This window comes from Sinohyriopsis cumingii, chromosome 8 (genome assembly GCF_028554795.1).
Source record: "Sinohyriopsis cumingii isolate HCF-2022 chromosome 8, ASM2855479v2, whole genome shotgun sequence".
Lineage (NCBI taxonomy): Eukaryota > Metazoa > Mollusca > Bivalvia > Unionida > Unionidae > Sinohyriopsis > Sinohyriopsis cumingii.
In genome coordinates, this window is record NC_142968.1 from 63,530,450 (window position 1) to 63,558,079 (window position 27,630).

General features: G+C 36.5%; 1 long non-coding RNA gene across 3 annotated transcripts; it reads left to right on the plus strand.

The window, feature by feature from the left end:
* Positions 1-190: 190 nt before the first annotated feature.
* LOC149793678 (uncharacterized) lies at positions 191-26,203 on the plus strand. Of its 3 annotated transcripts, none has more exons than XR_016422869.1 (9): positions 191-652; positions 1,170-1,291; positions 6,195-6,309; positions 23,068-23,193; positions 23,512-23,628; positions 24,482-24,678; positions 25,179-25,336; positions 25,532-25,638; positions 26,091-26,203. It is a non-coding gene; the product is annotated as an uncharacterized LOC149793678 (long non-coding RNA). The 3 variants fall into 3 exon arrangements; XR_016422868.1 differs by having other exon boundaries at positions 192-652; positions 23,539-23,628; XR_016422870.1 differs by lacking the exon at positions 23,512-23,628 and having other exon boundaries at positions 193-652.
* Positions 26,204-27,630: the final 1,427 nt, after the last annotated feature.

Consider the following 27,630-nt stretch of genomic DNA (forward strand, 5'->3'; position numbering starts at 1 on the left):
GGCTAAAATGTTTTTTTAAATATTTATTTATAGTATCAATCACAAATTGAAATATATCCAGTATTAGCGTTGGAAAAGAAAGTTTTATTTTTGATATATTTTTTTTTAAAATTATCTCATCCTAGCGAAACACTTTCTGCAAATGACCTTAATAAAGGAAAATAATAAATTAACCTAAACCACTTTGAATGTTGACCGTAACTTGTATTTACACGGCATCATGCGCGGAAGAAAATACCAACTGAACCGGGATTTCAGACAGCAGATGAACTTGATTCATTGAACTTCATGAGCACAATCAAACAAATGCAACAGTGAAAAAGTGGAACTATGAAAAATCGAGAATGTTAGATTTGCGGAGGATTTATTCCGAATTATTGTCTGCTAATAAAGGATTCATGTCAGTTGCTGTGTCAGGGATGCCCACACAGCACGCCGTCCAAATGTGAAGTTGCGTCGTGCTGAAAGACATAACACTGTGCCATAATTTATCTTATGTCATGTAAAGAAGCTGCTTAAATTATAGTATTTAAAATTTTCTTCATTTTGTAAGAGCTCAAGAAATTAATTCTGGTTTGAAAGACAAGATGACGGTAAAACTCAGAAGACGTAGCTGTACAGTACCGTTGGTGTTTGAGACATCATAAAAAAGGTAACTGCGTTAACTTCGCTTTTTGTTTGGTAATATGTTGGAGATCATCTTTTGCAGATCTTCTTTGAGCTTGGAGTAGCTTTTACATTCTAAACATTTTTATTTGCACTTATCTGCTTAACATGTATTGCTGGGATATCATATAGAATATGAAGTCAGTATAATGGTACTATATTTTAAATATTTGAATGATAAATTACTGATAAATGATATAATGATAAACTACAAAATAAATAATTTGCCCATTATCCAAAATATGTTAATTAAAACAAACATTGAATGTAAATTCAGATATAATGAGCAGTTGTAAGAAGTCAGAAATAACATTTTATCAATTGAACCAGTTATGTGTTATCATCATCAATTGTAAAATAAACACATGGAGACAAGTATGCTTAAATTCTAAAATGAACACACACACACACACACACACACACACACACACACATGGTATTTTAATTTAATACAGAAAAGGTGACATTGATATATGCAGACCAATAATTTTTTTCTTTTTCAGATACAAATTAAAAAGCCTAATTCTGAGAGTTTCACCTACAACATTCATGATGGAAAAGGGCCACTAATTAAGAGCTGACATATGTGGAAGAAAAATACCATCCATGTTGAAAAGGGCTAGAGGTAATGTGAGAAAACATAATTTATCAATCTGAATTAACATTATTGTTGCTATTTTATCTCAACTGGTCAAAAGGCTAAGTGGGTTTATGTAATGGTCCAGAGTGTGTTATTTATTTCACATCCCTTCTGTCTTTCAACAGTAAGAAATTAGCTACTTTGGAGTCCATAGTTCTGATCAATTTGTTTATATAAAACTTGGTTTTGGGCTTAAATCAACATCTTGGATAAATCTAATAATGAGCAAAATCCAAGTTTTTTTTTTTTTTTTTTTTTTTTTTTTATTAACCCCGTAACAGGTTGACCACTGGGTCGGGGAACCATCCCAGGATCACCTTACAATCAAACATTTCTGGTTATCAGATAATCTAGGGATAATAAATATAATCTACAGAGAAAGTAAAAAAGAAAAACACACACACACACACACGCATATACACATGCATATGGCCAAAATCTAGGTGACATGGCTTTTGTGATATTACAGTATTTTGTTCCTGTTTACCCTCAAGTCAGAGACAAGTTAAATGTTCATTGTTGAGGTCCATTTTTGAAGAAATTTGTCCTCTTTTTTATTTACCTTGGCAGTGTAATTTTCATTGTTCTTATGCATTGCAACTATTTGCTTAAAAGCAAAAATAGAAGGATTTTTCATATTGAATCTGCAAGTATAAATATAATATTTTGCCAAAATAAGCAGAAAATTACCCAAACTGTCCAGTTGTTCACTTCCTAAAAATGTTTCTTTTTTGGACAGATGTACAATATTTGGGCAAAAAGGTGCAAAAACTTCATTAAAACGGTACCAAAACTGTGAAGTAATACTGCAGTCATAAAAGAGATGCTCAATACTTTCAGTTTCACTCTTACAGAAAGTACATTTGTTGTCATCAAATATGTTAATTCTTTTAAGAAAATCATTAGTAGCGATTATTCTATGGATTAATTTAAAGTTAAAAGAGATCAACTTGGTATCCTTGGTACAGCATTTTGCCCGGCTATATATATCAGACCACTCCTCACTACTTATATTTTTATTTAACACTTGCATCCAAGTTTCTTGCTTCGCAGTGTGTTGCCTTTTAGCTTCCTGTCAAAGATCTTTGTAAATAAACTTGAGTGAATCTTGTTTTCGCAAGTTCGTTATTTTATCATCCTGCTTATCAAAATTATTATGTACTAGGTGGTTTTTTATGGCATCTTTCCATGCTTTAGGAATTCAGCAAAATCCAAGTATATACACGAGGTGATCATGTATAAGATTAGTTGAGTTCTTTTAACCAACCTAAAAGCCATACTTCCACAATATAGACTAAAATCATTAAGTTGTCCTCGAAGTTTGATGAGTGTTAACCATTAATAATAATAAAGTGATCTTTCACCTGACTGAGCATGTTACCACCGCATGCAGTATTTATGCATATAGTGCAGTTTTTACTAAATTTAGAATACATGCTTATATAAATGAGATCTAGATTGAAGAAGTGAAGATGCATACAAATACACGAGGTTATAACCACTACTGCTGATTCAAGTTTGATCATACTTGGCCATTGGGCTTCTATAGTCAAGCTTCACAATGATGCTTATTAAGAGTGTGATAAAGTTATGTTAATGAAGTGACCTTGCATCTGATTGGCAGAGTTTCTTACGACTTGCACAACAGTGTTTATGGTCAAATTTAGATCTGACTTGTTTAATTATTTGCTTGTATGTCTGAGGCTGTAAGCAAATTCTATGCAAATAATGTGGTGGTTCTACATCTCACTCGCCATTCTTGCTACTGCTCTTAAAACTATTTCTCATTAATTTTATCAGACTTGGTAAATAGATTTATCTCATCAAGATATAGCAAAGGAGCAATTTTGTAAAAAAAATATTCATTCATATTAAACTCAAATTCTGCATCTGATTGGTTGACCTTGCAAATACTATAAGGGCTCTATTTCTGACAAAAAGATTATTTTGATCTAATGTAGCAGAAATGCTTATATGATCAAAACATCTAACATATTTGATAACAAATAAGAAATAGTTTTTCATGTAAATTTGATAAACATTGATAAATCAGTTCATATCATTAAAAGCTTGGAAGAGTTTGATTACATGCGAGACCTTCACATATTAATCATGCTTTATTTAGAGAATTATTTTTGTCAGGATTTAGTAAAATAGGTAAAATCAATATGGACTGGTTTTGTTATGTACAGCAACACTAGTTGTTTACTGAGTACTGAGGGAATTGGAGTAAGGCAAGGGTACATTGCAGTAGGTAACCTGGTTGACTTGATAACAGGATTGTAACACAAACATTTTTGTCAGGAGTCTATCATACATACCATTGATTCACTGCAGATCCTGCCCCCATTAGTTACCTTTTAATACATAAAGCATTTGGGTTTTTTATGTCACAAATCCCATAGGGATTAAAATTAACATCATAGGTCTCACTGGATAATTTTGTATTTTGACATACACCTAATTTTTAAGGTAGAAGGCATGAACCTAATTATCACAAGCCTAGCATTTCTAAATTCACACATAAGCTAAATCTATAATGTGGTTTAGATTTACTTTGAGTTAGGCATGGAAATAGGTTGGCTTGTTAGTGACTGCCTGTCACAGTTAGATGAGCATTGGAGATCAAATGCTTGATCTGCAAATGAGCTGCTGACCTTGATGTGTGTCTGCTACAGAGGCAAATATAAAAAAATCTAGATGGTTGAGGGTTGATGAAAAAAGTATGCTAATTTGTTATAGTACTAGTGAACTTCATTCATGCATAAGCCACATACTGATTCTTTTAGCTGCCTTGTCACAGAAAAATATTGAAAATAGCTATTTCTTGTCAAAAATGAATGTAAAATTTAGGAGATGGTGGCAGTGATGGTTCAGTATAGAAATCAATAGCTGCATCAGGAATTAACCTGATTACTGCAGTCAAAATCTCACATGTATGCTTTCTACAATAATCATTAGTTTGTTTTTGTTAGTATCTTCAGTGTAAAATTATTCTCATTTTTCTGTAATTGGTCATTGTCGGATGAAAATTCACCAGATAAAGTGTCCAGTGAGACCATAAAATACACAATTAGAAAATAAAATAAATTTATTCTAGAAAGAAATATTGCATGCAACTCTGTGACACAAATGAAATTAATGAGAAAACACTTAAACAAATGGCTAACATTACTCATCTGGCTTATATAACTTAACAGTTGGCCATTTCACTGTGGAGTAGTCAGGTATATCTAGTATTGTAAGAACAGAGCCTAAACAGTAATCTCAAAACTTTTATCAGATCAATTGCTTACTTAGGTTTGGAAAGTATTACATGGAAATTATGTTAATTTTTAAAGATCAAAATGTACCTGCATGTTTTGACCCTACCAGAACCAAACTAAAAGCTCAAATGTGTGCAGTGCTTTTTGCTCGTCACAACATAATTGGGATTATAACTGCTAACCCTACCCTCTAGCACACATTTAAGATCTTTAGAGTTTTTAAATACAGCCTTCTAATTATATAAGTTTCATTACATTGGTTAATAATTAGTCACATGTGATGACACTTGTAACTAATCAAACCACAGCCACTGAGAGCAGACTAAGCACTGATATTTATGTGGTACAGTGGCAATATACAGTCCGTCTGCTGCACATTTAGTTACCTGCCCATTAAACTGACAACACATGAAACAAACTGGACAATTCTGAAAGCCTTGAATTTGACTTTATTTATCTGTATGGTAGAACAGAACATGAGTTGAAAAGCTTTTAATGAAAGACCTTGATATCAAACCTAATAATAACTGCAGGAGTTATATTATGGATAATTAACCATTCTCTCAGTTTCAAACTGGGCATTCCATCCCATGGGGTTCTAAATGTAAACCAAGTGTAACTGATATCCTAATGAACTGTAAAGACCATAGCAGCACAACAGCAGGGGGCCAGATATGTCCAGATCCAGGAATCATAGACCAGTTTCAAACTGATAATGAGCCACATAAAAATGACACATCTGCTAGAACTTATGTGATGAAGATAACTTAAACTGCATTATTATTAATCCTCCTCCTCCACATCATCATAATTGAGATGCATCATATATGTTTTATTGTAAAATAGTTTATGCAACATAATTCAGTGAAGACCTTTACTGCCAATTTACCAGTGAACCATTTGTTTCAATGAACATATTTTATGTTGTAACAAGGAGCATCATTTAAACATTATGATACACTTATCATACCTGTATATGAAATCTTAATACTAACACTTATACTTGCAATACTACTACTAATAAAAACACCTGCACTGATAATTTGATTATGTTCAATTGGACTTGTATCTAAATGATCACCAGCTGTATGAAAAGACATATTTTAATATATAGATATTGGATGGAATACTAGTTACCACAATTGAATAGTCATATGATAAATGATATATTATTATTTTAAACAATTTATATTTGCAGTGAAACATACTTTTACATTATCTTCCCATAAATTTCATTTATAGAGCAGTATACTCTGCATTCATTAAATTACTGAAATGGTTAATAATACAACAACAAATACTGCAACTTCCAGAACCACAAAAATCAAAAGATATAAACAAAAACTTCCCTACATGTATCAACAGTTGTCACTTTATAGACAGAACCATGAAGATTTAGGACAGGATGTTAACAAATTAGGTATTCAAGTTAAAAAGAAAAAAATTCCAAGTAAGCTTACTACCAAAAAAATCAAACATTAACAGTGAATTTTAGTACATTCCCAGGAAACAGAATATATAATTTTTCTTAACTTGATCTGATACATCTTAAATCTGTAGAAAATGATTCATATTGTATGACTAAAATATTATGTAAACAAAAATTCCATCACTTTTTTCAGATGCAACATGCATACCCCAACCCATCCTTCTTGATCATAAAGTATACCAGCATTCCACTATAAGATGGGGAGCTGTAGTTGCTCAGTGGTTAGCTTTCTGGACCTGTGAAATAAGGTAGGTTCAAATTCTACCATCGGACCAACCTGGGTTAGCTACCATGGTGCGTCCTTGGGCAAGGCACTATACTTAAAGTGCCTTGGCACTAAATAACTTACTTGTGTTGCTTTACCATAAAAAGCCAAACCAAACACAAAACAACAACTTTAAAATATGAGTTGTGTCACTACTAAGTAAAGGAAAATCATACTGAAGAAATGTTTTTGTTAATACAATTTAATGGATCTAAAAATCTCTTTCTTCTGCAGGAGTTTAAAATGTTAAATTAAAAAGGTCATGGTACACATTGCTTTGTTCATACACATCAGGCTCCGTATCCCATATCCAGCTAAAATTTTCAGTAGAGTCTGAATAAAAAATATTTTAATCTGGATGATAATATTCTTTCTCCATTCATATATTACACCAGCAAGATTGATCCAGATAAGATTACATTTTACTATAACACTGATGATGAGTATGCCTCATAACAACTGACAAATGTGGAGAGAATGGAGTTAAAATGAACTCGGATTTCTTTTCAGCCATAACACAAGATGATCATTTATTATGAAAAAACCTGAATAAAGTTGGAGTTCATAACCATGACAGTCTTGATATAATATAAATTCAATATATTATTGTTGTCTTGAGGTATAGTTCTGTATATTACAATCTCACACAAGATCAGGGTATATTTTAGTACCATACAGTTAATTCAGGATTGTATTAATACCTATTCTGGTGAATGAAAACTGAATAAGTTTTACTATTTTGGAACCAGTTGCAATAAAGTTCACTACACAAGAGAAAATATGACCTTACTGTAATATCTAAAATGTAAAATCTGCAAACAGAATACTCGCTTGACTTTACACTTCAACTATATCATAATATTTATTTGAAATGAATTTATACAAATGGCATTAAATTGGGTTTCAGGCTGGTAATGACAATGGTCACACTGACTTAGACCCAGGGTGGGCAACCTTGTCACCAATTGCCACAAGTGGCAAATTGGCCATGTAAGTTTGGCTCAGTTGTGGCATCGTATGATGTTTTTCACTTCTCATTCGCCACACCTGTGGCTACATTGAAAAATAGTTTGCCCACCTCAGACTTAGACAACTAGTAAATTATGAAAGAAAAATGTCATTAAATTATGCTTTTCTGGATTGCTAGATTAATAAGTTATTGTTGACTTGAAGTTAGAATATTATGTCAGTGAAGATAACACTCACAGTGACTTTGACATTTTGAGCTTTTTGTGAAGACATTGGAATTATGTGTGTGAAGTGCTAGATTAAGTGTGTGTGTGTGATTTGGATTTGTTACATTACAAAAAAATGTAATGTAATTTAAAAAATTACTAGTTTAAAAAAACCTCAATCATATCATGGATTAAGTAATGATTAAATTGTATCGCAAAGATCAAATCAGCAAGGATAACACTCACAATGACTTGGGTATTCTATATCCCTAAGAACATTTTTGGACCTATACTGTATAAGAAATTGAATCATGTATTGCAGCATAAGAAAAATTTCTCAGGCATGGAATTAGAGTCTTAAATACAGAAAATCAGTACATACACGTGTTGGTATGTGAAGATAACACTCACTTGACAATATAGCCAAGTTCTTATAACAAATGATATAACTATATGTAGTTTGCTTGTAAAATAAGTTAGGAATGAATATTAATTATTTAAATTAGAATAGAGAAAAGCACATTAAATTCCATCAATAAATATTTTGTGCTTAAATAAAATCTTAAACAAAAATGTACAAGTCCAAAATATTTTGTTTTAGTGCTATGTCTTACTACCCAAATAACGGCCATGTATATGTGTTCCAATGTCAATTGTCATCGGAATGAGTAGTCCAAGTTTCAGGAATAGCTCACACACTTGGCAGCCTATATCGACACTCTTCCACTAATTTATGTCTAATTAATATACTTACAGTGGTGTCTTTATCCTGGTGGAGTGAAAATATGACACTAGCAAATGGATACATTATCATGTTCGATTGACATACATTTGAATTTGTTGCAATGCAATGGTAGTCGAGGTACGCCAAAGTTTGTTTAAGTAGGTTCATGTGGGGAATATGTTTCTTGAATGAAACAAAACATTGCTTACAGTTCCAATAGGCAAAACATATTTTTATTTGTTTCCTTAAAGAATAATGTTTCAGCTTAACCCGATTTTGGCATTCCTGACTTTCATCGCTTTCCAGCCAACTGAAATGTGGGCCAACAAAACTTGAAAACAGGTCCGGTTCTTTTGTGAGAATTTGAATTTATTAGAGAAAAGACATCAGGATAAGTGAAGTCTGACAAAAACATTATAACTTTACTTTGTAGAAATGCATTGTTATTGGTTACCAGTTGTGTGTGATATTTCAGAAAATTTGACTTTCATTACACTGTTAGTCGACATCAAAACGCTCCACACAGCACCCTTCGTTAGGCAGTAAGACCCATCAGCCCCCCAACAAATATATTGGGTGATGTGTCTTATGTTATCGGACTAGTCCAAAATATTGCTTAAAGTTTCTAAACTATATACAGAACAGTAAGAAACAACTTAAAGAAAATAAATAACTTTTAAAAAAGCTCATAGTAATTGCAATATTAGTTAGAAAGCTGCTGAGCTGTCTTCATACATGCAGCCCACAACACCTTATATACTTATGACATATTGCATAAAAACCCCAGCTTGTTAGAACCTTTAAACAAACATTGGACTTAGTATCGCAAAAGTACATTTAGTAAATCTGCACAATAATTATATTTAAAAAATTACTTAATAGTTTACACATTAGTACCTAATGATTTTATAGCCAAGAAGAAAAAAAGTTGATTTCTAGTGGTACATGCCATGTTTACTGCTGCTGCTCATAGCAAGAGTTCGAAACCTGTGTTAAGCTATGCACTTTTACAGTATGATCGAGATACACCACATGACAAGATTAGTCAGCATGTGTTTGTATCAAGTGAAATAAAACAGAGAAAATCAAAACTTAAACACAGTGACATACAGAAACTTAATATTGGTATAAACACATTGAGAGTAGTGAAGTGGGACGATATAGCGTCAATGGGACTTACCATTAAAAACCACCCTGGGACGATATAGCGTCAATGGGAAATTTAACATTGTGGAAACCCCTGGGATGATATAGCATCAAGGGGAATTTAACATGGGAATATGGGACTGTTTAGCGTCAAGGGGAATTGAACAGGGTGGGACTGTATAGCGTCAAGGGGAATTTAACATGGGCAAAAAAAAAAAAAAAATCTTGGGCCTGTTGAGCGTCAAGGGGAAATGGAGCAGGGTCGGGACCCTATTTTAATAAGGTCCCGACCTGATGGGTCTATGGAAATGGAACAGGCGAAAATTGAAACAGGGAGGGGTCTCTATTTTTTATTTTTTTTAAAACAAAAAAAAAATAGAAAAAGGGTAGGCAGTGAAAGTCAAGATCTTTTCGAGACCTATGAGTGGCCCTGAAAAGGGCCTTTGGGTTTATGTTAATATGCCCTTAACATAAAGGGCATCTGTGACTTCTTCTTGTCCTTAGGCTTCGCCTGACTGCAGGACCATAGACTAAAACTCTTTTGAGACATCCTTGCCTCTCCACATAGATCCTACGTATCCATAGGCTGGTATCTGTCCTATGGACAACTGTCCACTTGGATCGGACGTACATCGGTATGTCTGTCCTGAACATCATCGAAGACACAAGCGTAGAAGATTGAACGTTGGTCCACATGTTGAGGCGCCGAGAACAGGTGAAGGAATGCAGTGAACTACACTTATTTATAGGGAGAGGAAGGATTGAAACGGAGTTCACTGACCAATCCAAACACGCCCACATCCAATCCGAAGAGAGCAGTCTGTGACGTCATGTGGTCTATATAGATTTGCTAGCACCTGTGTGCAGTCAATTCATGCGACAGTTTTTCAACATGACGGAAACTCAGAAAACGATAAATTGGGGTGCACCAGCTGTGGAGACTACCCAAGGGAAACCGGACTTACTTTCAGAAGAGGTGAATTGGGATTTTGTGGATTTTCTTACCTCGCAAGAATTTGTTCCGGAACCTTCGTCACCTTCTCCTTCATTACCACACGTGGAGAAATTTAGACAGAGACAGAAAGAAGAATTGGAGAAATTTATACAACAGCAAAAGGAAGCGGAACAAGCTTTTCTCCTACAGCAACAGCAGCAAAAAGAAGAGGTAAGAAAAAAACAAGAAGAAGAAGAAGCAGCAGCAAAGAAACAAGGGTGTGAAAATCAAATGGTCACGGTACTGTTAGACATTTTAGCGGAGTTAAGAAGTCTGAAACAAATGTTATCAGACTTCTTTATTACGACCAAAGAGAATACGACCTTCCCGAGCTAAACACTCCAACCCTGTGACTAAGCCTCCCGTGCCACCCTTAGTGATTTCAACCAAATCATCATCATCAACACTACGCAGTCCAGAAGTAGGCCTTGGCCGTGGCAAAGGCTTAAGGCGGTTAAAGTTGATTGCTTAAACTCACCCCTACACCAAAAAAGGCCTTTTTCAGGGCCACCCACGTCTGTCGAAAAGAGATAGACTTTCAATTGCCAACATCCATTCAAACTATAAAAAAAAAACATTTTACCTCTGTAGTATGTGTGTATGAGTGTGTGAGTGTAGGTTCTTATTTTAAAATCAAAACCCAAAGACACTTACCTTTTAATACCTAATTTATTCTTTTATAAATATTTACAATCCAATTCACAATTCACAACAGAGCACTTTAAAAAGTTCATAAACTTCTTCTGTCTCATTGTTCACTCTCTGAGTTTTTTGAATTTCTTCACCACCACAGTCTTTTCCTCCTATTCCTCCTCACTTTCTTCTCTTCTTCTTTTCTTCTCCTGTTTCTTTTTCTTCACCTGTTTTCTTCCTCTTCTTCCTCTGAAGAATCCCTCTCTTCTTCTGACTCCTTGTTTCTTTTTTGGGCAATCTGGAGACCAGTGTCCTTTTTCTTGACAATAATAACAGGTATCTTGACTTTTGTCTTTTCTAGCCCCTTTTTTTCTTTTTTGACGGTCTGGACACTCTGAAGACCAATGCCCTTTCTTCTGACAGATATAGCAAGTATCTTGACTTTTATCTTGAAAGGAAGGAGAGTAGTCCCTCGGCTGGTCTGAAGAGAATTTTTGGATGACCCCTCGCAAAGCTCTGATGAAACGTTCGATCTGGGTAGTCTCTTCCATCGTTGTGCTCGGTTTGAGAGTGAAATGAATAGTGAAAGGACAAGACACATACCCTTTTATATACGCTGGTCTGCTATGACTATAAATTAGTCCATGGTGTTTAAACTTTAGTCATTTGACATTTTGCTATCAAGATGAAACGATCCAATTCATTTGAGAAGAAGGAAGAAGAAAGTAAGAGGCAGAAACGTGCTTTATCGCCTCGTACCAGGGCTGAAGTCTTGGCACAAATTCATGCCAGTGATTTTGAAGAGGACATGAGTGAACCAGAATCCAAACCCTCTAAACAAAGTTCACCACCCTTAGTCAACCGTGAAAAGTACTATTCCATTCAAGAGACGGAAGAGCATCCCTCTAGAAAATTTAGAACTACAGCTTACAAATACACGGTGAAGTTTAAAGATTTCAAGTCCGAAGTACTGTTAGAGAAAGCAGAAGGGTTCATCACCGAGATGTGGATTGAAATGCTCAGCATGTTTGGCCTCTCCACCCTGTCTGAGCGAAGGACAAGAACGAGTGCATTGTTCAACTGGTCTGCGCACGTTTGTCAGCCCTGCCTGTTACCAACAACATTTGAAGATGCAAGGTTCACAGAAGAAATGTGCTTGTCAGCTGCTGAGATTGTGCCCTACCTGTGGACAAGGCATACTTACCAATAATGCCAAGGCACACCTGTGTCGAGGAAAGAAAAAATGTCACATTTGCTGCCACATCGTGGACTTGGAACACGAATGCTATGTGCAAAAATACCAACCCCAACCAGAGAAAGAGATCGGTCACAAGAAGAAAGGCAATTTCATCTTTTTCGATTTTGAATGCATGCAAGAGACTGGTATTCACATTCCTAATTTCTGCGTTGGTCATCGAGCGTGCGAGAAGTGCATTCAAGAACCTATTTTCAGTCATTGCCTTCACTGCAGCAAGATTTCTGGAGGACGTGAAAAAATCTTTCGAGGACCGAACACGCTAGCTGATTTCGCTCGATGGGTCTTACACCCCATCGACAAGACGTGGATCCAAGAGGACATCGAACGTTACGGAGATTGTCATCGTCATGCCACAGTGATGGCTCACAATTTCTCCGGATACGATGGACAGTTTCTTCACAGATACTATACAGAACATGGCACCGAACGTCCTAAAGTCACTTTGAATGGAGCCAAAATCATTTTCATGCAAGTGGGACAAGTACAGTTTAAAGATTCGATGAGTTACTTAGCCATGCCTTTGAGTCGAATGCCTAAAACGTTTGGAATGACAGAAATGGCTAAAGGGTGCTTTCCACACTTTTTCAATACGGAAGCCAATCAACACACCGTTCTACCCCATTTGCCTGAGGCTCACTATTATGACCCTGACAACATGCGTACCGAACAACGAGAAGCTTTCTACGCTTGGTACCAGGCTCACGCCTCTGACCCTTTCGACTTTCAGGAAGAAATGCTAAAGTATTGTCGTTCCGACGTGGACATTTTACGGTGTTGCTGTGGAAAATTTTGAGAACTGTTCATGGAACACGGAGGGGTCGATCCTTTCAAAGAAGCTTGCACCATTGCCAAAGCATGTTCCTTAGTGTACCGGCAATGATTCATGCCTGAAAACACCGTGGCTGTCATCAGTCCTCAAATGACCAACTATGTCAAACGTCAATACTCGGTCAAAGCCCTACGCTGGTTACATTACTTGTGCGACAAGGAAGACAAATGGATTCAGCATGCCCGCAACGGAGGGGGTGAAAAGACCATCAGAATGCATTCGGTCGATGGTTGGGACTTAGAAAACCCCAAGATTGTGTACGAGTTTAAAGGTTGCTTATTTCACGGATGCCCCGTCTGTTACCCTGACCGTGGCACTAAAAATCAGTTTTTACAATGAACCATGGAAGACTTGTACCAGGCCACATGTCAGCAACGCCTAAAGTTAGAACAGGAAGGATACTAAGTGGTGGAAATGTGGGAACACGAGTACCATCACCGTTTGAAAACCGATCCAGAGTTTAAACACCTCGTGGAAAGTTACCAGTTCATGGACCCCCTGAACACGAGGGATAGTTTGTACGGAGGAAGGACCAATGCCACCAGTTTGCTGTACCAAGCCGACGAAGAGAAAGGAGAAGAAATCAAATACTTGGACGTGTGTTCACTGTATCCCTACGTGTGCAAATATTGTCGCTTTCCTGCAGGGCACCCACAATTGTTGACGGAACACATCGATTTGAAAAACATTCGACAATATGAAGGCTTGATCAAATGTAAAGTTTTGGCTCCCACTGACTTGTACCATCCCGTTCTACCTCACCATTGTCAAGACAAGCTGATGTTTCCTTTGTGCCGTACTTGTGCTGAAACGTGCAACCAAGACCAGCCTTGTCAGCACACCCAGGAAGAACGGGCCTTGACGGGGACGTGGGTCAGCGTAGAATTGTTCAAAGCTCTGGACATGGGATACCAACTGTTAGAAGTGTATGAAATTTGTCACTTTCCCAAGACAGAACAATACAACAAGGGTGACCCCACTCAGAAAGGCATTTTGGCAGACTACGTGGATGCCTTTTTGAAACTAAAGCAAGAAGCCAGTGGTTATCCGTCCTGGTATCACACTCCCGAAGACCAAAAGACATTCAAAGAGAAATACTGGGCACAAGAAGGCATTACTTTAGATCACATCGAGAAAAACAAAGGCAGGCGATCGTTTGCCAAAGTGATGTTAAATTGCTTGTGGGGTAAAATGGCACAACGACCGTGTTTACCCAAGAATATTTGACAGAACCTTCCTGCTACTTCCAGATGATTCACAACAAAACTAAATTCATCAAACACGTGGACGTTGTTCGCGAAGATTTGATCTTAGTCAATTACGAAGAAGATCTGGACTTTGTAGAAGCCGATCCTTTTGGAAATGTCATCATTGCAGCTTACGTGACAGCTCATGCTCGCTTAAAACTGTACGAAGCTTTAGAACTGTTAGGGGAACGCGTCCTGTACTTTGACACGGATAGTTGCATCTACATCGATCACCCGAGTCAACAGCACTCTAACATCGAAGGAGACCGTTTAGGAGCCTGGACAGACGAGCATTCTGATGACAAGATTCTAAGTTTCGCCAGTGGCGGTCTTAAAAATTACGGCTACGAATACCGGGACAAACAAGGAGAAGTGCACACGAAGTGTAAAGTGAAAGGATTGACTCTGAATTATCGTACCAGTCGAGTGGTGAACTTTGGCGTATTGAAAGAAGCTTTGCAGTCTAGAGAAGATGAACACTTTAAAGTGACCACCTATCAACCGAACAAGATTGTACGTTTACCCACTGACCACATCGTCAGTCGACCCTTGGAAAAAGTCTGTCAAATCGTGTATCAGAAGTGAGTGCGGCTTCCCAATCACTTTATATTGCCATATGGACATGTCGGTATAAAACATTGGTTGTAAGTGGATAGCCACTCACCAGAAGCATGACTACGCCACAGCAAGAATCAAGTGAGAAACCTGATGAGAACTACAAGTTCAAACCCTACCATTTTCCAGTCTTCTTACCTGACTATTGTGATTGTGCCCGTCGATTGGACACATTTCAGAAATAGTTTACGGATAGGGAAGGATTACCTTCTTCGCATGTTTTAGCTAGAACAGGATTTGTCTACTTGGGACCTGAGTCAGGATTGGGATATGAAGTACAGTGTTTCGCTTGTGGACTGAAGTTACGAATGGATCTATGTATCTATAAAGGTTCAGCTATTCTGGAACACACTCGATGGTCTTTGCACTGCCCTTAACTTTCTATGGCCTTTCCACCCATTACAATTATGACGGTACCTTAGAGACAGTACCTTCAAAAACTAGATATAAAAAAGGAACGATGTACAAGCTTGAGACTGCATTGTGACTAGTATAAAAAGGGGCTATGGTCAAGATCGATAGTTCATTGTGACTACCAAGACCAAGCGAACAAGATGAATCCTTTCAGAGAAACACAAAACAAGTTCAGAAAGGCACAATTCAAGTTTGGGGCTTCTGAAGTGGAATGTGATTGTGAGCCTTGCGATGGGAACGATGCTGTATGCTGTGACCTTAGCAATGCCGTAAAGCATCATGAGAACTTTGTTCTCACTACCCCTCTCATGGAAAGTGATGCTGTGCGTGTCAAACCTGAGGGATGCGAAAGCGATGCTGCTCGTCCTCTTGGACACTTTACTGGGTTTCATTTTAAATGTGGATGTTCACCTTCACGTCTACCCCCCTACGGATGTCATCCAGACTTGAGCAAACTCCTGTCCATGTCACCCAGCCCTCATCGAAACGAACCTGTGAAAGACGAATATTCGTTCCCTGTGTGTTTGTCGGAATACTGCGACTTTGAAAATCGTCTTCAATCATTCAAATGAAAATGGCCAAAGTATCTGGGAGGACCGATCCCCAAAGAATTAGCCAGAGCCAGATTTTTCTACTTGCACGAAGGGGATAAAGTCAAGTGCTTCAGTTGCGGTGTGTCACTTCACCACTGGGAACCACAAGATTCGGCCTATCTAGAACATGCTCGTTGGTCACCGAATTGTCATTACTTACCCTTAGTGGGACCGAGACATTGAAGTAACTTACCATGTCGTTAAAGAAGAAACCAGATTGGTTAGGAGTCAAATGTTGGACATCATCGAGACCAGTATTTAAACTTCATTTCAAAAACGATATTGAATCATTACCTAAAGAACTGCAAGAGAAGATTTACAAGGAAGTTTGGCAGGGGCTTGCCAGAGTGAAATCTCAATGGATAACTGTAGAACTTTTATTCCGAGAAATTCACAAGAGATAAGTGAAAAAAGTCAACCAGTGTGTTAGATTTCTCTGGGTCAAGGGTGCATTCATACTATTATATCGCTTTAGACCGTTTACATCAAAAGAGTTCAATGAGATTCTTGAACGTTACCCTGAATGGCAGTGGTCTGAAATTACTCACTATGTGGATTACTTTTGCTCTAGGAGAAGATTGTGAATTGTACGTTTTAAGTGATGATCTTGGTAATATAAGATTTTAGTCTTAGGGGGATGTTTTCCTTCAGGTCTGCGCTTTAACTATAAGAACCTACAGTATTCGTCATTCAGACCGTGTGATCGACGAGAGAATCTAATCCGAAACCGGCTAAGCAATGAAATTATCTAAATTACACTAATAAATACTTACATAAAATATATATATATCAAATTTGGACCAATGGCGAAGACAAGGATTCGGTCTCCCCGAACTCTCCATTTATGAGAGGCGAGTGTGATCGACGAGGGAATCTAATCCGAATCTAGCCAAAAGTATTACAAAATAAATACACTCACAAAACAAGTACCAAATTCTGAACAATAGAAAAACTCATTTTATCAAAACTAGCCCACTGACTGATAAAACTCTACAAACAAATATCATTAAATTAAAAAACACCTAGTTCAAATACCAGGAAGAAATATACAGGGGGTGGGTGGTGGGAAAAACAAAACAAACCTTCTCCACTTCTCCTAACTTAATACTCACCTAACACCCTAACTAACAGCTCCAAAAGTCTATCTTCTACATAGGTGACAGCTAAGACAAAAACTAGGTATAACCATATAGTCCCAAAATAGAACGTAAAAGGTGGTCGCAAGAATAGACCATCAGGGATCCCCCGTATTAAGACCCTAAACTTACACATATAAGGTAGTCAAAAAAACCCAACGACTATCGGGCCCGGCGGCACAATGCTGCAAATATAACAAATATATAGAATACCACCCCAAAAATTACTTGTATAAGGTAGTCAAAAAAAACCAGTGACTATAGGGCCAGCAGCACAAGGCTGCAACCAAAATTTACAACTAGATAATTAGGACCCAAAAACAATTACTCAGTAAGATGGAAAAAACACCAACTCCATCCAGGGCCAGCAGCACAAGGCTGCAAAACCAATCGACAAATACTGTCACCTAAAAGCTAACATCGACCTCAATAGACTCTATCTCTCTTAAAAACAGCACAGAGTTTTTATGATTCAAAATTCCAAAGACGGAAATTTAGAACAAAAATACCCTGGATCAGAAAAACCCTGCTAACCTGTGGCAAGACAACTCCGCCCGAGCCTGACCACTTTCGCCCTTTGCGACGGACAGACATCAAAACACATACGTGCAGTGCACGCATCATAAATTAAAAATACGGACTAGATCGGGTCCAATCCCACTAGTCGCTAATCAATGCAAATGAATGACAGAGTGTGTGCTGGGTCCAATCCCACTCAAACAAAACATAGGCCTTACAATCAGATCGATGTGTACACAAAAGTACCTTGACCTGACGGCCCAATCAATTAGTGTTCTGTGAACACAGATATGCCTGGAGGAAGTGGCTCCATTCCTTCCTCCAAGGAGTAATCAGTTAGGTGCCTGTGGCATCATGAACCAGTGGTACATGCTCAATGCGAAGCGCACGCCACTATAATTCAACTCAACAACAACAACAATCGTTCAGACCATTCCACGGAATAAACAAAGAAGATGGAGGTGACAAAATTACTCAATCTATTAAGAGATATCTATTTTTGGATAATGGATGTTGAATATGTTGTAGGAAGAATAGAAAAGGAATGGAGTGATGGAAATAGGCAAGACTTGTTAACTATTCAAGTCAAAGGACTAAAGGTGGCCGGAGATCTCATCGCAGGGATGATAGAAGAAGAAGTCAACAAGTCAAGCGGATTTACTGACCCACCTTATGTCAGAGTGGGAAGTTTGAAGGAAGCACTGGACCATGTCATCCAAGTCGGGTGCTTCCTGGAAAAAGTATTGTATTGGATGAAGTGGTGATACGTAAAATGGGGGTTCGACCAGTTGACAAAAACGGAAGAAGTAATGAGGAAAGTGCTGACGGAAGAGGTAAAGAACATCAAAGAAAAGTGGTCTAAGGAAAGAAAAGAAGAAGAAAATAGAAAGAGAAAAAAAAGCTTTGAGAAACTCAACAATAACTGGATAAGAATACAGGAGAAATTCCGAGTGATAGGTCATCCTGACTGGATGCCTGAGTCAGAAATAAAGAAGAAGATGACAGGAATATTGGTAAAAGTTAGAAGATGGTTGAAGAAGTGGAAGAGTTAGAAGAAGAAGAAACCCAAAGGCCCTTTTCAGGGCCACTCATAGGTCTCGAAAAGATCTTGACTTTCATTGCCTACCCTTTTTTTTTTTTTTTTTTTTTGTTTTAAAAAAAATAAAAAATAGAGACCCCTCCCTGTTTCAATATTCACCTGTTCCATTTCCATAGACCCATCAGGTCGGGACCTTATTAAAATAGGGTCCTGACCCTGTTCCATTTCCCCTTGATGCTCAACAGGCCCAAGATTTTTTTTTTTTGCCCATGTTAAATTCCCCTTGACGCTGTACAGTCCCACCCTGTTCAATTCCCCTTGACGCTAAACAGTCCCATATTCCCATGTTAAATTCCCCTTGACGCTATATCGTCCCAAGGGTTTCCATAATGTTACATTTCCCATTGACGCTATATCGTCCCAGGGTGGTTTTTAATGGTAAGTCCCATTGATGCTATATCATCCCACTTCACTACTATTGAGTATATATTTATAAATCTGAAATGGTTAATTAAAAATAGTTATTAGTCAAATTAACAAGGATGCCAGTTACTAGCTTTGATACTCTGTTTTTGTTAACTGAAAACATGTAGACTCAAGCCACATCTATAATGATAATTTCTGGCACTTTCAAGGCTGATATAGCCCTTTCATTAAAACCTGCAAACATTTTTGACAATTTTATCTGCACACATTGCTGTACATTTTATACACATCTGACTTGCCAGTATTTCTCCCAGCCATTGAGCTACCATTGGCAGAAGAGATCTTTTTGCGAAAAATATTTCCAAATCAAATCCTGTTTGGTTACTTGTAAATCGACATGGAATAGCACAACCCTAGCACAAATATTACTATCCCTACTTCGTGGAGACATTGAGGCTATGACATTGTAGCTACTCAACCTTCTGTCCTATGACCATTTTGAATTTTGCGCTAGATATGGCTGTTACCAAATACCGGTGTCTAAACAGTACATAGGTGCTTTCTGGAAAGATTTGCATGCAGTAAGATTGCACATCAGATCCACAATATTTCCATCAATATCAACACAGATTGGAGGGGGGCCTTTGAAATTGTTTCTACATATTTAAACAGGTTTTCAATGAATTGTTGCTTTTTGTTTTTATTAGCAGGTATTTATACATTTATAAAATGAGTGTCCTGTATCACAATATGTATCAATCTTCCTGCAAAAAAGTTTCCCTTGTTTTTTTGCTCCCAAGTTACTCCCATTTTATTCTTGATAAAAGTAGCTACCCCTCCCCTTACATCTCCTTATAATCATTCACAATTATAACCCCATTTAATTTTTCCTCATATGAAGTTATTAGTTCTTTAGTCAACTTATTATGTGTTTCTTGTATGAAAATCATATCATAATTTGTCTTGTTGTTTAGTTTAATTATTTTTTCCCTATTTATTCAGTTTAAATTTGCTGAGGCTATATGGAAGTTTTTTATATCCATTTTCGCCTCTCCACCAGGTTGTCGCATTTTTGGTTATACATTAAGTATTATTAGTTTTAATTTAGAATTGAAATATCACCTAGGGGATCAAATAGTAATTTATTAGTCAACATGTAGACCCACTCCATGACCTTCTTGAATCTGTAACCCAGAAATTCCGATTAACTATGCATCTTTTAGAATCATACAATACATTATATAAAATATGGTAATGTATACCTTAAAACAATACTGCATTTTAATCCAAGTTTCCAATTTTGCAAGAAGTTGTCCCGCACATGCAAAATCATCTGCTACCCAATATGTAAACTTGTCGCCAGAACATAAATTCTCAAAAAATTCCCCAGCGTATAGTCTGTTTCTAAATTCTTTAGTAATTTTCCCCCATCAACAAGACGCAAACACATTGCATCCTATTTCATTGTTGTTTCTCTTCCACATAATAGCTTATTTTTTATAAAATGTTAAACTTTACTAATCTTTTTTCAAGATCACTTTAGTTTGCAAAAATATATCTTGTCATTTATTGGCATTCTACATTGAATTTTGTAAACTAGCTATAAACCTGACCTAATTACTCAACTTAACTGCTGACAGAAACAGTCTACAGTAAATGTATTTCATTTCTATAGCTCGATGGATAAACATTACATCTTTTAAAGCTGTGCACAGAATAGGCCGACATATCACGAGTCAGGAAAACATGGGGGTGGTATCCCCTGTGTCCAAAATTAATATCATTTTGAATAGAATATTCTAGTGACAATTGTCTCTTTTCAAATGGTAAGCATTGCTTTTTTTTATTTTCGTCAATCTGTCAAATTTGGTATGCATTTTGCTTTAATATTTGAGATGGAAACCTTAGGTGCATAGAAATGTCAGACAGCATTGTACATCATGGATGGTGTCCAACATACTTTTATGATCATAAAACAAAATCCCATTGTTTTAGTTATGGCCACTGATTTAAAAAATATTCATCCAAGCTAAATATAATAATAATAATAATGAGGACTTTGTATAGCGCCTAATCTTTAGAAGCTCTAAGCGCTTTGCAACATTAGACAACATAAAAACATACACAATGATATGATTACAAAAACAAACACCATGAAATTAGAAAACATAAAAAACATGCTGAGAATATTTAAGGTAGTTAACATTATTAAGTCATTAAGTTTGTTTTTGCAGTCAGAATAAGTAGTTTTGAGAGCACTCTTGAATGGGATCACTGCGTCTTTGTGTCTAAGTTCAGTGGGCAATTCGTTCCATGTTGCTGGGCCCTGGTATGCAAAAGAATGCTGTCCATGTGACTCTGTTTTCATAGTGAGAATAATGAGTATATGATTGTCGGAAGAGGAGTGTAAGTATCTTGCTTGTGTGTACACATAGGTGAGGTCAGATAGGTATGTTGGACTAGAGTCTGTCAGTGAAACGTAGCACAGAGAACTAATGTTGTGTTTGATTCTGGATCGAATGGATAGCCAGTGTTGGGTACAGAGCAGCAGGGAGGTGTGCTCTGATTGTGGTACTCTGAGTATGATCCAAGCAGCTATGTTTTGAACTTTTTGAAGTCTCTGCAGTAGATATTAAGATGAACCAGACAGAATTGAGTTACCATAGTCCAGTCTTGAAAGTAGTAATGAACACACAAGTGTTTTAGTGGCATCAACTGAAAGATATCTGAGAATGGAGCTGATGCGTCTCAGCTCAAGATATGCAGCCTTGCATATGTTCATGACATGTTGGTGCAATGTGAGAGTACTGTCCAGAGTAACACCTAGGTTTTGTACTGATTGTGTGAATTTAATGTTGGTGTTGCTGATATTTATTGTGTGAGGTAAAGGACGTGAATGAGAAAGTCTTTGTGTTGTAATCAGAATGGCCTCAGTTTTATCATCATTCATCTGCAGCTTGTTACAAGTCATCCATGATTTCACATCAGAAATGCACATCTCTACACCTTGGATGGTAGCATCAACTTCAGTTGGGTGGCTAGATTTGTATATTTGGGTGTCATCAGTGTACAACTGGTGAGACACTGGATGATGATCTATGACACTTGAGAGCAGCTGAGTGTATAGAGTGTAGAGAACAGGTCCAAGAACAGACCCCTGTGCAACACCACAACATAGATCAACTGGGCTGGAGCGTAATCTATTTGCAGACACAATTTGTGTCCTGTGGCAAGGGCGATATGCAGATTGTACATTGCTAAAAAGACTGTTTGAATTCAGACAAGATGCAAGCTGGGATTGAACAACCTTTTGTAAGATTTTTTATATGAATTGGAGATTAGAAACCGGGCAGTAGTTCTTTAAATCCTTATGGTGTAGTGTTAGTTTCTTCAGCAGAGGTTTTACAATGGGAGTTTTGAAAAATGATGGAAATTATGCTGATGAGAGAGAGGTATTAATAACATCAGTTAGTGAAGGCAATACTGGATCTAAGCACTCAAGCAGCAGTAATGTTGGAATTGGATTAAGTTCACATGACTTTGGTGCACTCTAGGATGATTACTTAAAAATGCATTTATTGGTGGTGAGAGACTAAATACATGACTTGATACTTGTGTTTAGCATTAATTGGAAAGCTGAAGATTAGTAATCTTTTGACATACATATCTTAATTGTACCATTTAATTTACAAAATTCAATGTAATTTGCATTGGTAAAATGTGTAGCACAAGAAAAGTCATTATGAATCAGAGATAAATCATATCTTTGTTTTGTCTGGAGCTTGACTAATTTATTGCACATTTCTGTACACTATTTTGTCTCTAATCCAGGATTATTCACTGCATTCGGATGCATTTCATGGTGAAAATTCACCAGCTGGATTTAAAAGTGGTGAATATTGCTAGCGATTGTTCTGCAAACCCTGTATGTCACAAGGAGTCAGTGTATTCAAGGACTCATACAGTATTTACAAGTTCTCATTGACATTTCAGATGAAAATGAAGAACTGAAAAAAGATGAAAATCTCAAGTGGAAACCTTTCTGGTCAGCCATCTCATCCAAAACCTCCTGAAATGGAGAGTATTTTGCAGACTCCAAGATTTCCTCTTATCCTGCTGGTATGTTCTATTTAGTTTATCTGGTCTCTTTTTATTTTTTATCAATTGCTTTTATACCATGCCACAATTGGAAATTCTTTATCAAAAGTATGTATAAATTTCATCATTTTTCTGTCTGTTTAATAAGATGTGTTTAAGAGTACTTACTTATTCATGATGCTGTATATATGAGATTAGATGTTTTGTTAAAAAAGAATGCATTTTGTGATATATTGTATCACTGCTTTATATACAGTGGTCATTGCAACCAGTATGCATTTTGTTTACATGCCAAAAAATCCAGTCTGATTTCTTTGTTTCTTTTTTACTGCAATTAAGGAGTAGTGATAATCTTTATACTCTTAGCTGCATCCAGAAGGACAACACCATCACCATCCCCATCCACTCTGGAGTGGAGAATATAAAGATTTCTCTCTGCCAGTTCCTCTGCAAGTAGTAAGTATTGAGGATGGAAAAAAAAATGTACATTATAGAATAATGAAACAAATACTACAGGTGTTGACTTTTATATAATCTCTTATTTCATTTACAGCTCTCTAAATACGAGTAGGTCAATTATACACTGTATTTATGAATTTAATTCTCATCTAAGGTAGTAGAACTGTTTTATGTTTGACAAAATGTTGGGTAATTTGTGGCCATACACTAAAAACACATTTTATAGCATTTAAAAATGCTTATGTTCAATGCACGTAAAACTCATTGGTTTGTTGTCACTTCAGTTGATAATAGTCTTGTCATCTTGTAGACATTTTGAATGTTAGTGTTCAATGCTAAGGTCATATACATTGATTCAACATCAAAATTTGTTTGCAAAATGGAAGATTATGACATGAAAGCACAAGCTCTTGTAGCTTAGATACTGTTATTTCAGAACATTGTGAGATGTTAATTAATTAAATTATAGGTCATAAAACATACTGTTCAAGACTTATTTGTGCAAATAAACAATGAATTGTTTTTCATTGATGTGTCGACTGTTCATCATTCGATTGGTTTTTTTTACTTTTCTTTCTGATGTATACCATTGTCTTGTGTAAGTCAGATGCCTAAACCATCTACATTGAATGCAGACTTTACAGACACCAGCAGTGAAACAACATATCCAGGGAATAAAAAAATAAAGGATTATGGGAAAAGTTTTCATATAAACTGTACAAAAACCATGTATTTCATTCCATAAATATATTTCATTGTTAAACCCATGTTCACTGTACAGATCTTTTTAAGGAGTTTATAATAATGATCTTGATCTTTCAAAACTAATTTCATCACAAATCTGTTACAGATTTCCAGTTCAATGTACTTATGAAACTGGACACAAATATTGAGAATTTGTTGGAGCAGCTGGCCCTCCAAGTTCATACACAAGGCCCAGACACAGAATATAGAGAAGAAATTCTTGCAATGCCATGTGATTCAGTGGAGGAACTAGAGGGCCTTTGCCAGAGGTTGGAGGAGAATCCCAAACTCTCCAAGAAGATGGTAAATTGGGGCTTTATTTTCTATTTAAAAAAACTGTTATAACCTTTATTTGCTGTTGTGAACCTCAATATGCATTATGCAAGTTCTGCAGTGCCTGTATAATTATTTTTGGGGGTGGGGTGAACATGTAGTGGTCGGCTGTTTTGTCTTACGGATGTAGGCCAAAACATGTTTAGAGATGAACATGTAACAGGTATTTTACTACATATACACTATTACATATTATGTGGCTACTTTAATTCAATCCTTGAGTGAATGTCATTTATGAAGTTAATAGATTCACGGTGGTTAATTTGGTTTATAATTGCTATTAGTACATTGTGTTGCATAGTTAATGTTATCAAATTTTTTTCAAGTTAGAGAAATTAAATTTGCTTGCAAAACCATGGCAAAAAATAACTATATACAAGCATATTTTGTCACATCGATCATGAAATACTACTACTAATAATAATATCAAAATCAAAAAATAGTAATATTATTATTATTATTATTTTCAGATATGCTACTTGAGCTCCCTTGGCAGGTTTACAATTGGGGATAGTGTCTGCAGGATGATGAAAAAGCTTAAAACAAAAAGACTGGCCAGAGTATAGTCCAAAGGGACGTAAAGGGAAAAAAGCATTTCAAGAGCTTGTGATATGTCAGGTTTTGATAAGTAAGTATGGCTTGATTTAAATTGTGTTTTTCATGTGACTTGCCAGAGATTTTTAAATGAATTGATAAAGTAACTTGAGACCACATTTCAAAGTACATGTTTTAAAAATATTCCATTGATTATTGCTGGCATTTAGAAAAATGCAATGCATCCTTTGTTGTGAAACTTTTTTAAAACATTGTATTACTCTTGCAGAAGCCTGCTTGAAAACTAATGGCAAAGCAAAGGCAAATGGAATGGAAGAGACCATATCAGAGACCCTCAAATATGCACCCAACCAACGCAGAATGATAAAAAACAAGGTAATCCAAATGACTCTTATTTCATCAATATTGGATTTAGTTTCGTCTTTTAAAGCATAGTATTTGCAAAGTGGATGCATTTCTAAACTGATAACAAAATCAGCTTATCCTATTGCCCAGGACTATCAAAGCTAGAGTCCAGCTAACTACAATATGCATATATCTTGTCTGATCGGACAGGTGCCTCCATTTGGAATTTTTATTCACATGAAATATTTGGATGAAATAAATTCATCTTTGTGCAAATTGATTGCACCATCCACTTGCCAGAAATGATAAGTAAGTGCAAAGTTATCTTGTATCATGGCTTAACGATAGTAAGGGAAGCACAAGTGCAGTGAAGAAAATTTCATACATTTTTATAATGCTGATTAACATGACTTCTGCATATGTAACTAGTGCTGAGATGATATGACTTTATTTAAGCATTACAATTTTGTTTTAATTTGCAGGTGCCTGAGCAGAAGAAGTAATAGATAAACTTTACAGTGGAGTTGGAGACTGATTCTGACTCATAATCTTAATTAAATCTAGAAAATAAACATTAAAGTCATATTAAAATATCTGTTGTATTGTTTCCTTCTTTCATTTTTCTCTTAAAAACAAATGTCTGAACCTTTAGTCTGTAAATTCAGTGGATTCCTTATCAGCCCATCTACTTTTACTTTACACCATGCTACTTTAAAAAAAAAATGAATTATCCCCATTGGGGTAGGTCCCCCCAACCCCCCACAATACTTTGTCAACTTACCTGCCACATTTAAATCTAATGGAAGGCCCTGCTGTAAAGCCTGTTAGTAAAACTACCCAACAAGAGGATTTCATACATTTGCAACTCCTAGGTGGATGGTAATGTTTTCATTTTTGTAATGTAGATTTGGACATTCTTGCCACCAGTATGGAATATGTGTTTCAGAAACACAAGCAGCTTTCATCAGATTTGCATAAAGGTTTTATATGTTGTGAGTATGTTGTAGGAAGTTTTTTTTAAATAACATCATATGAGATGATGCCAGTGGAAATGGCAGAAAAGTGTCTGTATTGTTCACCAACTACACCTTGTTCTTACAAAATGTGGCTGTTACACATTCCCATGATGATGTCACTGACAGCCATCAGTGAGGAATGCCCCAACAAGCATAATACAAATTGCTTCCATTGTAATTGTTACAATTCCATTCTGACCACTCCAGTGTCCTAGTGGTTAGAGTGTCCGCCTCAGAAGTGGGAGGTCATGGGTTCAAACCCCAGCCAAGTCATACCAAAGACTTACAAAAATGGTATTAACAGCTACCTCGCTAGACGCTCAGCATTAAGAGGTTAGTGTTAGGACTGATCGGCCTGGTGTCAGGATAATGTGACTGGGTGCAACATCATACTACATGTTTGCAGCATGATGCCCCAGTGCTATACATCACTATAAACTGCCACACTGCAGACATAGCAATATGACTGAAAAATTATTCAAGCTACGTTAAAAATCCAATCACACACACACAATTCCATTCTATGATCCAGAACCAACACTAATTCCGTACTACAGTTCTTGCATTTCAATCCAATTTTGCTTTTGAAATGTAGTGCCACTCAATTCATAATGAACCCATTCATTTCAAACACTCGCAAATACATATTATTCCTGTCTACAACTGAAAAATATCTATATAAAAAAACGTGTAACTGTGTTTTATGCAAGGGCATGGAGATGCACAAAAACTTGCACCTGAAGCTTGAATAAATCCCCGACTGTGGATAAGACTTTACCCATCGATTACCCCAGCTTGGGGATAAATTCCGACCGTGGCGATTTATTATATATCCTATGACTGCTCCAGCTTGAGGGCAAAATCCAAGCACATCCCTAAAAAGATAACAAGTATAGCGGCTCTTTACCTTCTGTAAATGCCACTTGAGCTTCCTGATGCTGTTGTATCTGCCATTTGACAGAATCACGAATGTGGATATATTTCTTAATTGCCTCTAGTTGTTGAG